The sequence below is a fragment of the Tenrec ecaudatus genome, chromosome 3 (assembly GCF_050624435.1).
Source record: "Tenrec ecaudatus isolate mTenEca1 chromosome 3, mTenEca1.hap1, whole genome shotgun sequence".
NCBI classification, from domain to species: Eukaryota; Metazoa; Chordata; class Mammalia; order Afrosoricida; family Tenrecidae; genus Tenrec; species Tenrec ecaudatus.
The window spans coordinates 25,914,248-25,925,909 of NC_134532.1; the positions used below are offsets into that span (position 1 = coordinate 25,914,248).

Genomic DNA, 11,662 nt, shown 5'->3' on the forward strand with positions numbered 1-11,662 from the left:
GCACCCTAAAATAGCCTCTGCCCACTCGCAAGTCCCGAGCCCAGAGCCTCCCACCTGGGAGCGCCGGCAACAAGGTTCTCAGGCTGTGGGAGCTTCTCTGGCACCAGGAGCAGAGCATGGACCGTAGGAGCCTTGCTATGAACTGGAGTTCGTAATAAGACACCGCCACTTCCGGCCCTTTCTGGGCGTGACCCGGGGTGGGAGGAGCTGGCGGGGTCAGGGAGGAGTAGGGTCTCTGCTTTCACTTCCTCTCAAGGCAGCTTTTGTCCCGCCCATTTCTGCTGCTTCTCCAACACAGGTGCCTGGTGGGGTGGGCGGGGGCCTGGCGCGCCTGGGGCGGGGCTCGGGGAGGAACCAGGAAGAGGCGGTCCGCGCCTAAGGGCCCACAGCTGTGGCTGAGACTGCAGCTGCAAAGACTCAGTCCACAGACTGCAGCCCACACCAGGCCCAGTGAGCCCTGGACGTGAGCTGAGCTCAGGCAGGATGTCAGCCTCTGGGGTGGCGTGGAGCAGCAGGAGAAAAACCGAGAAAAAACCTGCTGCTTGGGAAGAAGCGAAATTGTTGGCGGGCTCCATGGCGGTCATGAATGACATGCGAAGACGCAGAACTTTGTGTGATGTGACTCTCATGGATCAGGAAAGAGAGATCCCTACTCATCGTGTGGTCCTGGCTGCATCCAGCCCAGTGTTTAATGTTATGTTCACAACTGACACGCTGGAATCAAAGTCCTTTGATGTAGAACTCAAAGACTCCGACCTGACATTATTGAGCACCTGGTGGAATATGCTTACACTGCTAGGATCTCTGTGAATAGCAACAACGTGCAGTCTCTGTTGGATGCCGCAAACCAGTAACAGATTCAGCCTGTGAAGAACATGTGTGTTGATTTTTTGAAAGGGCAAGTGGATGCTTCAAACTGTCTCGGTCTAAGCATTCTAGCAGCGCGTCTAGACTGTCCTGAGTTGAAAGCCACTGCAGACGCCTTTATTCACCAGCATTTCACTGACGTTTCCAAAACTGAGGAGTTTCTCCAACTGGATGCTCAGCGAGTAACACGTCTGCTCAACCAGGACCCCTGACCGTGAGCGCAGAAGAGCAGCTTTATGATGCTGCCGTCAGGGGCCTGAGACACGATGCGCCGAATCGCCAGCCTTTTATGGTGGATGTCCTCGCTAACGTCAGATTTCTTCTCATCTCCAAGAATTTCTGATGTAAAACCGTCCGAGTTGAACCCCTCATTCAAGACAACCCTGAGTGCCTTAAGATGGTGATGAGTGGAATGAGAGAGCATCTACTGTCTCCTGTGGATCGGAAAGAACTGGCAAATGGAACAAGGCCTCGAAGACCACAGTCTTGTAGATACTTTAACCCAAAGTTAGAAAAAGGTGCATATTCTAAACGATCCTGCCGTGAGAATATAACTGCAGAAATCTCATTTGATGCGTGTTTTGCTCTTTAAAATGAGCTGTGTTGACAACTATTTTGTATATTTAACCACACGTTTTTGGTCTTCAAGTAGAACAGTTTAAATAACGAAGGAATTGATCCCTCATTTTCCAAAAAGTCTCATTCAATAAAGTATGTTATTCCCTAAAGCCAGCATTATTAGAATTCCATCACAATATGTATTCAGAATTTATATTAAATGCGCCAACCCCTCCCTTATTTTTGTTATAAAACTTTGTCTTGGAAATATTTTGGCATTTACTAGGACCTATCTATATATTTTTCATAATAATTATTTCTAATATAATGATTGCAGAGGCAGCTTTTGTTAGAAATCATTTATCTTGCCTGAACCAAAGTGAACATTAGCTTATAGTCTGATGTAAGTAAACTACTTATTATACAGGATTGTTTAGTAATTATTTTTAAATTCTTGTACTTGGCATTTTTGAGAAATGTTGGAATGATATTAGCTATTAATCAATGAGACCCACCCATAGGTGGCCTATACCTGCCAGGAATGGTGGCTTATTATTATTATTAAATTGATCTTCAGAGAACATTTTCAGTAGTAACATGTAATTATCCAGAATTAAGCCAATCTACTTTTTTTTGAGCTAATAAACTTATACACTATTATCTCTATATATTCCTTGTATATAAATGATGACAGGAGGAAAGTGTGTATTAATTTGCGGATGAAAAATGACAGAATAGAAAATCTTAATCTTTTTTCTGAATATTGCCAGGAAATGACCTCTTGGCTCTCTATTTTAAAGGTAAATCACACCATTCTGAGGAGGCCAGGGAAGAGAGAACTTTTAATCTATGAGAGTAGGATAATTGAGTTTCAAATAGTTCACTGAGAAATGTAATTAAAAAGTAAAAAGCTTTCCTTTTTTTTTCACAACTTTTGGAAGACTATGATCCTGAGGGAAGGAGAAGGCGGGTATGTTGCGCAGAAATTATATTAACTGGTGTGGATTTCAAGGCAGGTTCAGCATTGCCATTGGTGTTCTAATTGGAAAATTCTCCTCTAGAGATGATAGACTATTTCTTGTGCTCCTCATTTTAAGTGGGAATTCCTCTTTTGGTTTGATATCTCTGCATAATGTAGGCGATGGGTTCCGTGGTCCTTTGTGCACACTGTAGTTTCAGAAAATGGCAAGCCAGTCTTAGGCCTGGCACACTCTTGATAGATGTTTATGTAGAAGACCTAGTTTTTAAATTTATTTTCCCTCTTACCATATGTACAGATGTTTGGGATATATTTCTTCTATTGATTACATTGGGTTGGGTATTTCTCAACCTACTGACATTCACATATGAGACAACTTCCAATTCTGTTTAAGACCCATGCCTTTATCCTTTTCTGGGAATTTTATTACATACCCTGAAGTCATTTAAGACTCTTGTCTACACTTTCTATTTATTATGCATTCTATAATGAATGTTGGATTTAGAGTGTGAACATGGCAATGGTACTTTCATTTTCATATTCTAACTAGGACCAACAATTCTGTTTTTTCAATAGAATGTTCGCTTATAAACTTTTATAATTAATAGTGTGATAGACAAGACAGTTTTCATGTGTTGAAATATATTATGTGGTTCATTTTGCATAAGCATGAATATAAATGAAAGAAAGGTGTAATACTAAAAAAAAGAAATGAAAATAATGAAGTCATCTTTATGAACATCACAGAAAGCATGTTCTCCCTTTATTTCCCGCTTAATAGAGGTTAATTTCCTGTTAATAGAGGTTACTGCTCTCAACCCAGATTAGGTGGGTGATAGGATTGAGATGGAAAAACCCTTGCTTACAGTTAAACCTTTTACATGCCAATTAAACGTTTTTGTAAACTGTGTTTCTCTACATATTTGTAAGTGATGAGGTAGCAATCCTTGGTGACACAAAGTTCAAGATCGTGGATGCTGTTTGAAAGGTGAGCAGGTACCACCCACCAGCTGGTCCCTTGCACAATAAAACTGACAATCTGTGTCCAAAAAGATTACAGTTTAGAGATCCGTATGGGGCAGTTTCAGTCTCTATACAGGGTGACCTTTAGTCAAAATGGACGGTACGTATACAAAACAACACGTCATTCTCAAATATGATGCCGTCTGGATTCTCCCTATAAGATATTAACCACATGTTTCTTCCTGGTGCTCCTAATCTGAATACTGTCAGACTTATGATGATAAAGTAATATTTCCTTATATTTCAAAGATTGTATTGCTTGATTGTGAATGTTTTCTTAATAATTTACATACTTTTGTATTATTCAATTGGTTGTTTTTCAATTTTTCTTATGTTACGTTTGTGTGCTGGTTTTTATGTGAAAAGAGGAAGTAAGCAAACTACGCCCATTAAAATAATATTTTGGTATACGTTATTTTAACTGAGTAAGAAAATATAAGTTCATGGAAGATATAGCTGACTATTTATGAAAACACACTCATTCCATAAGTAGTAATAGTGAAGATGATATAGTAAAATGTGTAAGACTCCCCCCACACCCACCCCAGTGAGTCAGTGAAACATCACTATACATCATCACAGACACAGAGGAATGGCCCCTTGATTGGTCAGTATTAGTCCATGAGAAGCTGATTTTGTCAGATCTCATCTATGAAGTCAGTGAAATTATAGGGGTCGAGTAAAAGTGGATACATCTGTACCAGTCATGAGCAGCTGTCCAGCCACATCATGAGATCATGAGATGTATCTACCACTTGCCATCAGGATTCCAGACCACATTTGAGATGATCAGCGAAGCTATCCTGGTGTGTGGCTCTGCCATGTTCTCCAGGTTTCCTCTTATTTATACCTGATGCAGACCAGAAATGCATTCATGAATGTGAATTATGTGCATGTACAAGTGCCCTATAGTGTTGAAAGGTGAAGCCATCACCCATATACAGCAGTAAGCAAGGACATTGCCACTTAGGTTGTACCTAAACCACTAACACCAAAGTGCATGCATCAAGGAGTGACTGTGGAGTGTTATTTTCCTATTGGCAGCTGCCCTGGGTAAGATAAGACACGGATGAGGCTGGAGAGAAGACTGTGGCAGCTCCAGAGCCCTCACCTGGTTTACTTCCTCACAGGTGCGCATGCCCAGATGCAGTTAGTGCAGGCTGAGGCCGAGGTGCAGAAGCCAGGAGTAGGTGAAGGTGTCCTGCAGGACTTCCGGATACACCTTCTCCAGCTACGGTATGAATCGGGTGTGATAAGCACCAGGAAAAGGCCTTTAGTGGATGGGCTGGATCAACACCCACCCTGGGAAGTCAACATATGTCCGGGGCTTTGCACAGGGCTAGAAGACATCTCCTCGAATGCGTCATTGAGCACAGCTTATCTACAGATTGGCAGCCTGAACTCCGAGGACACTGCCACCTCTTCCTGTGTGAGACACACACTGTAGAAATCCACATCCTGAGAGTGTCAGGTCACCTGAGGGGAAGGCAGCTGTACTCGCTGAGGCAGGGACTCGGAATATTTAGTTGAATCTTCTCTTTATTTACCAGTTATGAAGCTAGAGATGAAAATCAAAGAAAAAAACTTGCTGTGAAATTATCATTATAATAATGTGAAATTAAATCAGCCCCTCAAGGGAGGAGGTTAAGAAATACCTTGGTATGTAGCCTTTCCTTAGCTCTCTGTGTAAATACTTCCGTCTCTGTACTGAGAACTATGCAGACTCCATGAAGGTTCGATTAACCACCTCCAGAGACAATGACAAAAACATAGTTTATTGGCAAATAGAAGGTTGGAAAATGGAAGGCAAGACCATCGAGTATACTCTGTGAGAAAAGAGGGAGGGGGGCGAGTGTCACAAACTCCCTGCTGGGAGAGACCTGGGCTGCAGGGGGCGCTCAGAAGCTACAGATCACAGGACACACCTCAGGAGTAGGTGCAGATGCATGGTTTCAGGGCTGGTTTCTTTTTTTTTTTTTTTTAATTTTAACAATTTATTCGGGGCTCATACAATTCTTATCACAGTTCATAGATATACATACATCAATTGTATAAAGCACATCTGTACAGTCTTTGCCCTAATCATTTTTTTTCTCCTCTTTTCTTTTTTTACATTTTATTAGGGACTCATACAACTCTTATCACCATCCATATATATACATACATCAATTGTATAAAGCACATCCATACATCCCCTGCCCCAATCATTCTCAAGGCTTTTGCTCTCCACTTAAGCCCCTTGCATCAGGTCCTCTTTTTTTTCCCCTCCCTCCCCTTCCCCCCCTCCCTCATGTGCCCTTGGTAATTTATACCTCGTTATTTTGTAATATCTTGCCCTATCTGGAGTCTCCCTTCCCCCCTTCTCTGCTGTCCCTCTCCCAGGGAAGAGGTCACATGTGGATCCTTGTAATCAGTTCCCCCTTTCCAACCCACTCACCCTCCACTCTCCCAGCATCGTCCCTCACACCCTTGGTCCTGAAGGTATCATCCACCCTGGATTCCCTGTACCTCCAGCCCTCATATGTACCAGTGTACAGCCTCTGTCCTATCCAGGCCTGCAAGGTAGAATTCGGATCATGGTAGTTGGGGGGAGGAAGCATCCAGGATCTGGGGTAAAGCTGTGTTCTTCATCGGTACTACCTCGCACCCTAATTAACCCATCTCCTCTCCTAAACGCCTCTATGAGGGGATCTCCATTGGCCGACACTTGGGCCTTGGGTCTCCACTCTGCACTTCCCCCTTCATTTAATATGGTATATATATACATATACATATATACACATACATATATACATATACACATATATACACATACATACACACACTTATATCTTTTTTTTTTTTTTGCATGATGCCTTATACCTGGTCCCTTGGCACCTCGTGATCGCACTGGCCGGTGTGCTTCCTCCATGTGGGCTTTTTTGCTTCTGAGCTTGATGGCCGCTTGTTCACCTTCAAGCCTTTAAGACCCCAGACACTATCTCTTTTGATAGCCAGGCACCATCAGCTTTCTTCACCACATTTGCTTATGCACCCATTTGTCTTTAGCGATCCTATCATGGAGGTGTGCAGTCAATGATATGATTTTTTGTTCTTTGATGCCTGGTAACTGATCCCTTTGGGACCACTCGATCACACATGCTGGTGTGTTCTTCCATGTGGACTTTGTTGCTTCTGAGCTAGATGGCCGCTTGTTTATCTTCAAGCCTTTAAGACCCCAGTCACTATCTCTTTTGATAGCCGGGCACCATCAGCTTTCTTCACCACATTTACTTGTTCACCCACTTTTGCTCCAGCCATTGTGTCGGGAGAGTGAGCATCATAGAGTTCCAATTTAATAAAAGAAGGTATTCATGCATTGAGGGAGTGTTTGAGTAGAGGCCCAAGGTCCTTCCGCCACCTTAATACTTGACCTATAAATATAGACACATAGATCTATTTCCCCATCCTCCTATATATATTTGCATGTACATGTCTTTGTCTAGACCTCCATGACAGGACTGGTTTCTTGTTGTGGTCTGGGGATGCTTGTCCATTGCACTGTTTGAATTTATCAATTTTTATGACAAAGGAATGCAAGATTAATGTATAAGAAATATGTAAAATCAGACCTATTTCATGTAGGATGCATAATAATGGAATTGAAATCTCAGCAGCAGAAAGTGGGGAGGAAGGAGCAAATAAAATATAATTTTAATTATTCGTGTTATACCTCACTTGTTTGTATGTTATAGTTTACAGCAAATGCATTTTTCAAGTACTGTTTAATAATAGTTGTATTGGTTGGATTTCCTTGAAGGTGGATATGATCTTATCACAGACAGTACTGTATTTCATGATGGGTTTAGCGAGATCCTTTCTGACAATGAATGCCATCCCCTTCAATTCATTGTGTTGTTCCCGGCATAGTAAATCTTATTATTTCCTGAGCAAATTGCAATACCATTTAAGTCCATTTAAGCTCACTAATGCCTAGGGTACCAAGCAAACTTCAAGCATCCCGTTTCATCTTTGGCCCCTTCCAATTTCCCTAAATTTACAGTATGCAAATAATCAGTTTTGAGCATTAGAAGACTTTTGCAGCTGTTTCTCTTTCCTTGAGTCATGCCCCATCAGCAAATGAAGATCCTGACGGCTCCACTCCCAGAGTCCTTATGTCCGACTCCCCTACAAGAAACCAGCTCCATTTCAGTCACATTTAGAGTACCCTCGAACCCGAGGGGCTCATACTCTGGAAGCAGTTTCAACGATTTCCTAATTCCTTTCCTTAGGCTGTTAGTATTCAACAATGCTTCAAAGGTATGCATACGATTTTCAAAGCTTCTTCCACTGAAGAAGGTTGTGGGGTCCTTCTGCATTGTCTATTCTTAGTCTGGAAGCTTTGATGGAATCTGCTCATTTTGGGTATCCCTGCTGGCATTTGATATAATAGTGACATATCTTCCAGCATCACAGCAATGCACAAGCCACCACAGTATGATGAACTAACAGACAGGTGGTGAGAATATAACATTATTCCTTCAAAATACACCATACAAATTCTGGCTAAACCTTATGGGAACAGATCTGTTGTATAAGTTGGTTGAAAACCAGCTGAAAAAAATGTATTAAGAACTTTTGCAGTCTATCAAATGATCCTAACTGTGTTGAGAAAACTCAGCAGTTCCATCTGATGTCAGTGTTTTGAAAGCTCCCTCTACAGCTAATAAGCTCTCTTGAGTCTCTGAGACCAAGGAGATGAAATTTATACATAACAATGAATTCTATCTAACTAGTTTGACATATTTAAAATAAAAAAAAATTGCCTGGGTTTACTTACAAGGCCTTAAAATCTCCATTATTAAAACAGAAGGGGGAGATGAAGAGAACCATTTGGTCTTTTTAACTAAAAGTTTTCCCCCCTACTAAAAGTTTCTAACAAATTAGGGCACATAAACACATTTTCACGTCTGTAGAAGAAACTGATCCTGAGAAGCCCTGGAAAGATGACACTCACATTTGGGTTCTGGGTCGCTAATCTCCTGTAGGAAGGGCTATTCAAATTTGCTTTGGCAGAAGGAAGCAGATGGATTCCTCTTAGGAGGGTGCAACCATGTGTGGAGAAAAATTAACAACATGAAAACGATGAAGGAATCACGCAGTCTAAAGAATGATTCTGTTTCCAGGTTGCTAACATACCAAAGGGAGGGGCTATATGTTGGTGTTTTCACAGGCAAAGGGGATAAGTGGATTTCTCTTCAGCCAGTTGGGCCCAGAAGAGAAAGGATGGCTGATGGTGTTACCTGAGAGTTGAGAAAACGGCCCAGAGACCCCAGCCCTGTTGCTGATGTTATCAAAACATCACGAAGACCTCAGAGGTTCCTGAGAATGGCAATTGCTGCCTGCTGAGACTTACAATCATCTCTATTGTTGCTGATGCTACAAAACACTCTAGGAGTCTATCACTCCTGAACAGTTTATGCAAAAGGGACTGGACTATTACACAGACTGTTCATTTGCTAAAAGATCAAGATTATGGACTTTCAACATTAACTAATGGTTAATATGGACCAGAACATTAACATTTTTGTGTAACCTTTTCTTTGTAGAATGTAACCTTACTTAATTGGGCTTTAATTAGAAAACATTTGCAAGGTTAAACGGAAACTTTTCTTTAGATATGATTCACCTAAAATGGGCAGTTTTCAATACATTTAAAATGGGCTAAAGTTATCCCCTAGTTCTAAGGAAATTAAACAATCGGCAGATGGTTTAGGGAGGCTTGACCTACCTGCCTGGATCCAAAACATTTTGCATAGTTTAAGTCCTAGTTTAATGCTTATTGCAATTTTATTCTTGCAATCACATGCTGCTTCTCTAGAAAACTAAATTATATGAAAGAAACTCGTGTAGATTCTTATATCTGCATGATTTTATACATAAAACACAATTCTATTTGTAAAGAAAAGGGGGAATTATGGGAAACAGAATGGGAGGAGAGTGCATGGGGATGAATCCTTTATTCTCATATCTTAAGAAGTCTGTCAGGCTGGGTTTCTGTGGTGGAGGGAGGCCTTCATTCTTGTGAGTTGCAGATCTCAATCATATTGTCATAATCAATATTGTTCCATACTAAACCTTCCCATAGTAGGGCTGCATAAAGTCACCTCTTACAACACATGGCTGATTGCTATCTAGCCGGCACCTTTAACTATAGGAGCAGACCTGTGCTATTGCCCGCTAGGCTCTGAAGGCACTCACTCTCCCCTACCAGTCCCAAACACTAGTGCTAGGTTACTCCTCCAATGTGCTTTAGGATCAGTGCACAGCCCACCTTTTTATGTATGTGGTGAACTATAACTAGGGGGACGGAGCTTGCATTCCCTGAGAATATAAGCTGTTGTTGGAAATAAAGTCTCTTTCTCTGCATGGACCTGAGACCTGAAGTCACGACAGTGGGGTTGAGCCCCTGCATGCTTTATCTTGGCTGATGTCTCTTTAATTTATACCTCAATCACAAAACCACTCCCTTGGATCCATTCAGTTGTGGAGGTTAGTATCCTCCAAATCCCTTGCTCCCCACACCTTTCATAAGGTTAAATTATGGAAGAACCTTAGATATTGGGCCATAATATCCCTATTTTTTTAATCTGACCTCCTTCTCTATAATGCAAATAAGCTAGGTCTCTCTAGTACTCACCATTTTTTCATTCCAGCTTCTTGAGGTCAAATCAAAGCACTCTATAAATAAAAGAAGCAGAGTCACTAGCAAGTTTGGAGTCAGGTGAATGAATTTGGTCCACACACAAATAATAAGTTGAAATCATCCCTTGTGATTAATAGATGGACAAGACAATAGTCCCAGGTTTCTAGCTCCTGAGACCTGACTACATTTTGTGTAGCAAATCTGTGATCTGAAGTAGAAAAGGAGATAGTGTTGAATAAGTCATGTCGGGTTCTTGACCTGAACTTCTTGCCATAACTAGTAACCATGCTGTCCCCTGGCTCCATTGGGTGGCAGCCCAGTGTTCACTACTACTCCACCAGGGTTAAAGAGTTCACTGAATTTAATGAGAGAAATAAGATTGACATAGAATGATTTCAACAGTCAACTTAAAACATCATGAATTATCTTCAAAAAAACAAATTAAGCAATGCAAAAAAACAATTCATAAAACACATTAAGAGAAACAGAAAATACAATAGCCATCCTGACCAAAACCCAAAGCTGACCCTTGGAAAAACCAGTATATGTACCCAGAAAATTAGCTATGAAAGATGTTTGTGTAACTCTGTGTGTTAGACATAAACCTGAAAGTGGTGAAAGTTCTCAAACATTGTGATACCATTGGAGATAATTGAATCTTAAGTACATAGTATGTAGAAATAATGACTAGCAAATTTTAAACTCAATCTTAAGTGTTATAGGCATTCCCATCTAGTTTCAGATCTCACATTTTACCCCCTGCTATACCAGCAAAAGGGAAAGAAAAAAAAATTGGGGCCAAACAAAACAAGAAAGAAGTTGTGAAATCTATGTTATTTTCTAATTTGCGTCTAATTCCTACATTATACAAGCTTTAGAGTCCTGTTAGGAATAAACACACGCACATCCATATACACTCTCACACACGCACAATTCTCTTTATAAAGTTTAAGGATAGCTTAAGGAGGCCTGGGTGAGGTGAAGGTCAATGATTCACAGCTTCATATCTAACACAGAACCAAGCAGTCCAAACTTAACCTACATCACATAATTGAAAAATATATAAACCTAATTTTACTAAGAACAGCAAGGAAATCTTATAACAGCATAAAGACCCCATAGAATACAGCAGCACTGCACCAGAGCCTTATCTTCAAGGCTGTGACCTTTATGGAACCTGACTGTGCCATCCATCACTAGGCGTATCTTTCTCCTGCAATTCCTTAATCCAGCAAACAGCTGGTGGACTTGAACCAATGACTATTATTTTGCATCTAAGATCTTATTGGTTGCATTTCCTGATTCCATATGTAAGAGAAGAAGCAGAAAATTGAAACAGAAAACCAAGCATGTCCATGTCACAAGCAATCTGCATCACTGGATGCATTTATCCTCAGTAGGCGAACGGTAGAGAAAGTCAAATTAAAATCTAATATGACTTGCATTCAGAGACAAAGTATATTTCACTGAACTCAAACTAAAGCTTTTCTTAGAGAATACACACACAAAAATAAACCTGGTTTCCAATATGAAATGATATTGTTGTACTG

The 11,662-nt window shown here is 40.9% G+C and overlaps 1 pseudogene; it reads left to right on the plus strand.

Annotated features, from left to right (window-relative positions):
• Positions 1-483: 483 nt before the first annotated feature.
• On the plus strand, positions 484-1,459 carry LOC142443189 (kelch-like protein 7 pseudogene; annotated as a pseudogene).
• The last annotated feature ends 10,203 nt before the right edge of the window (positions 1,460-11,662 follow it).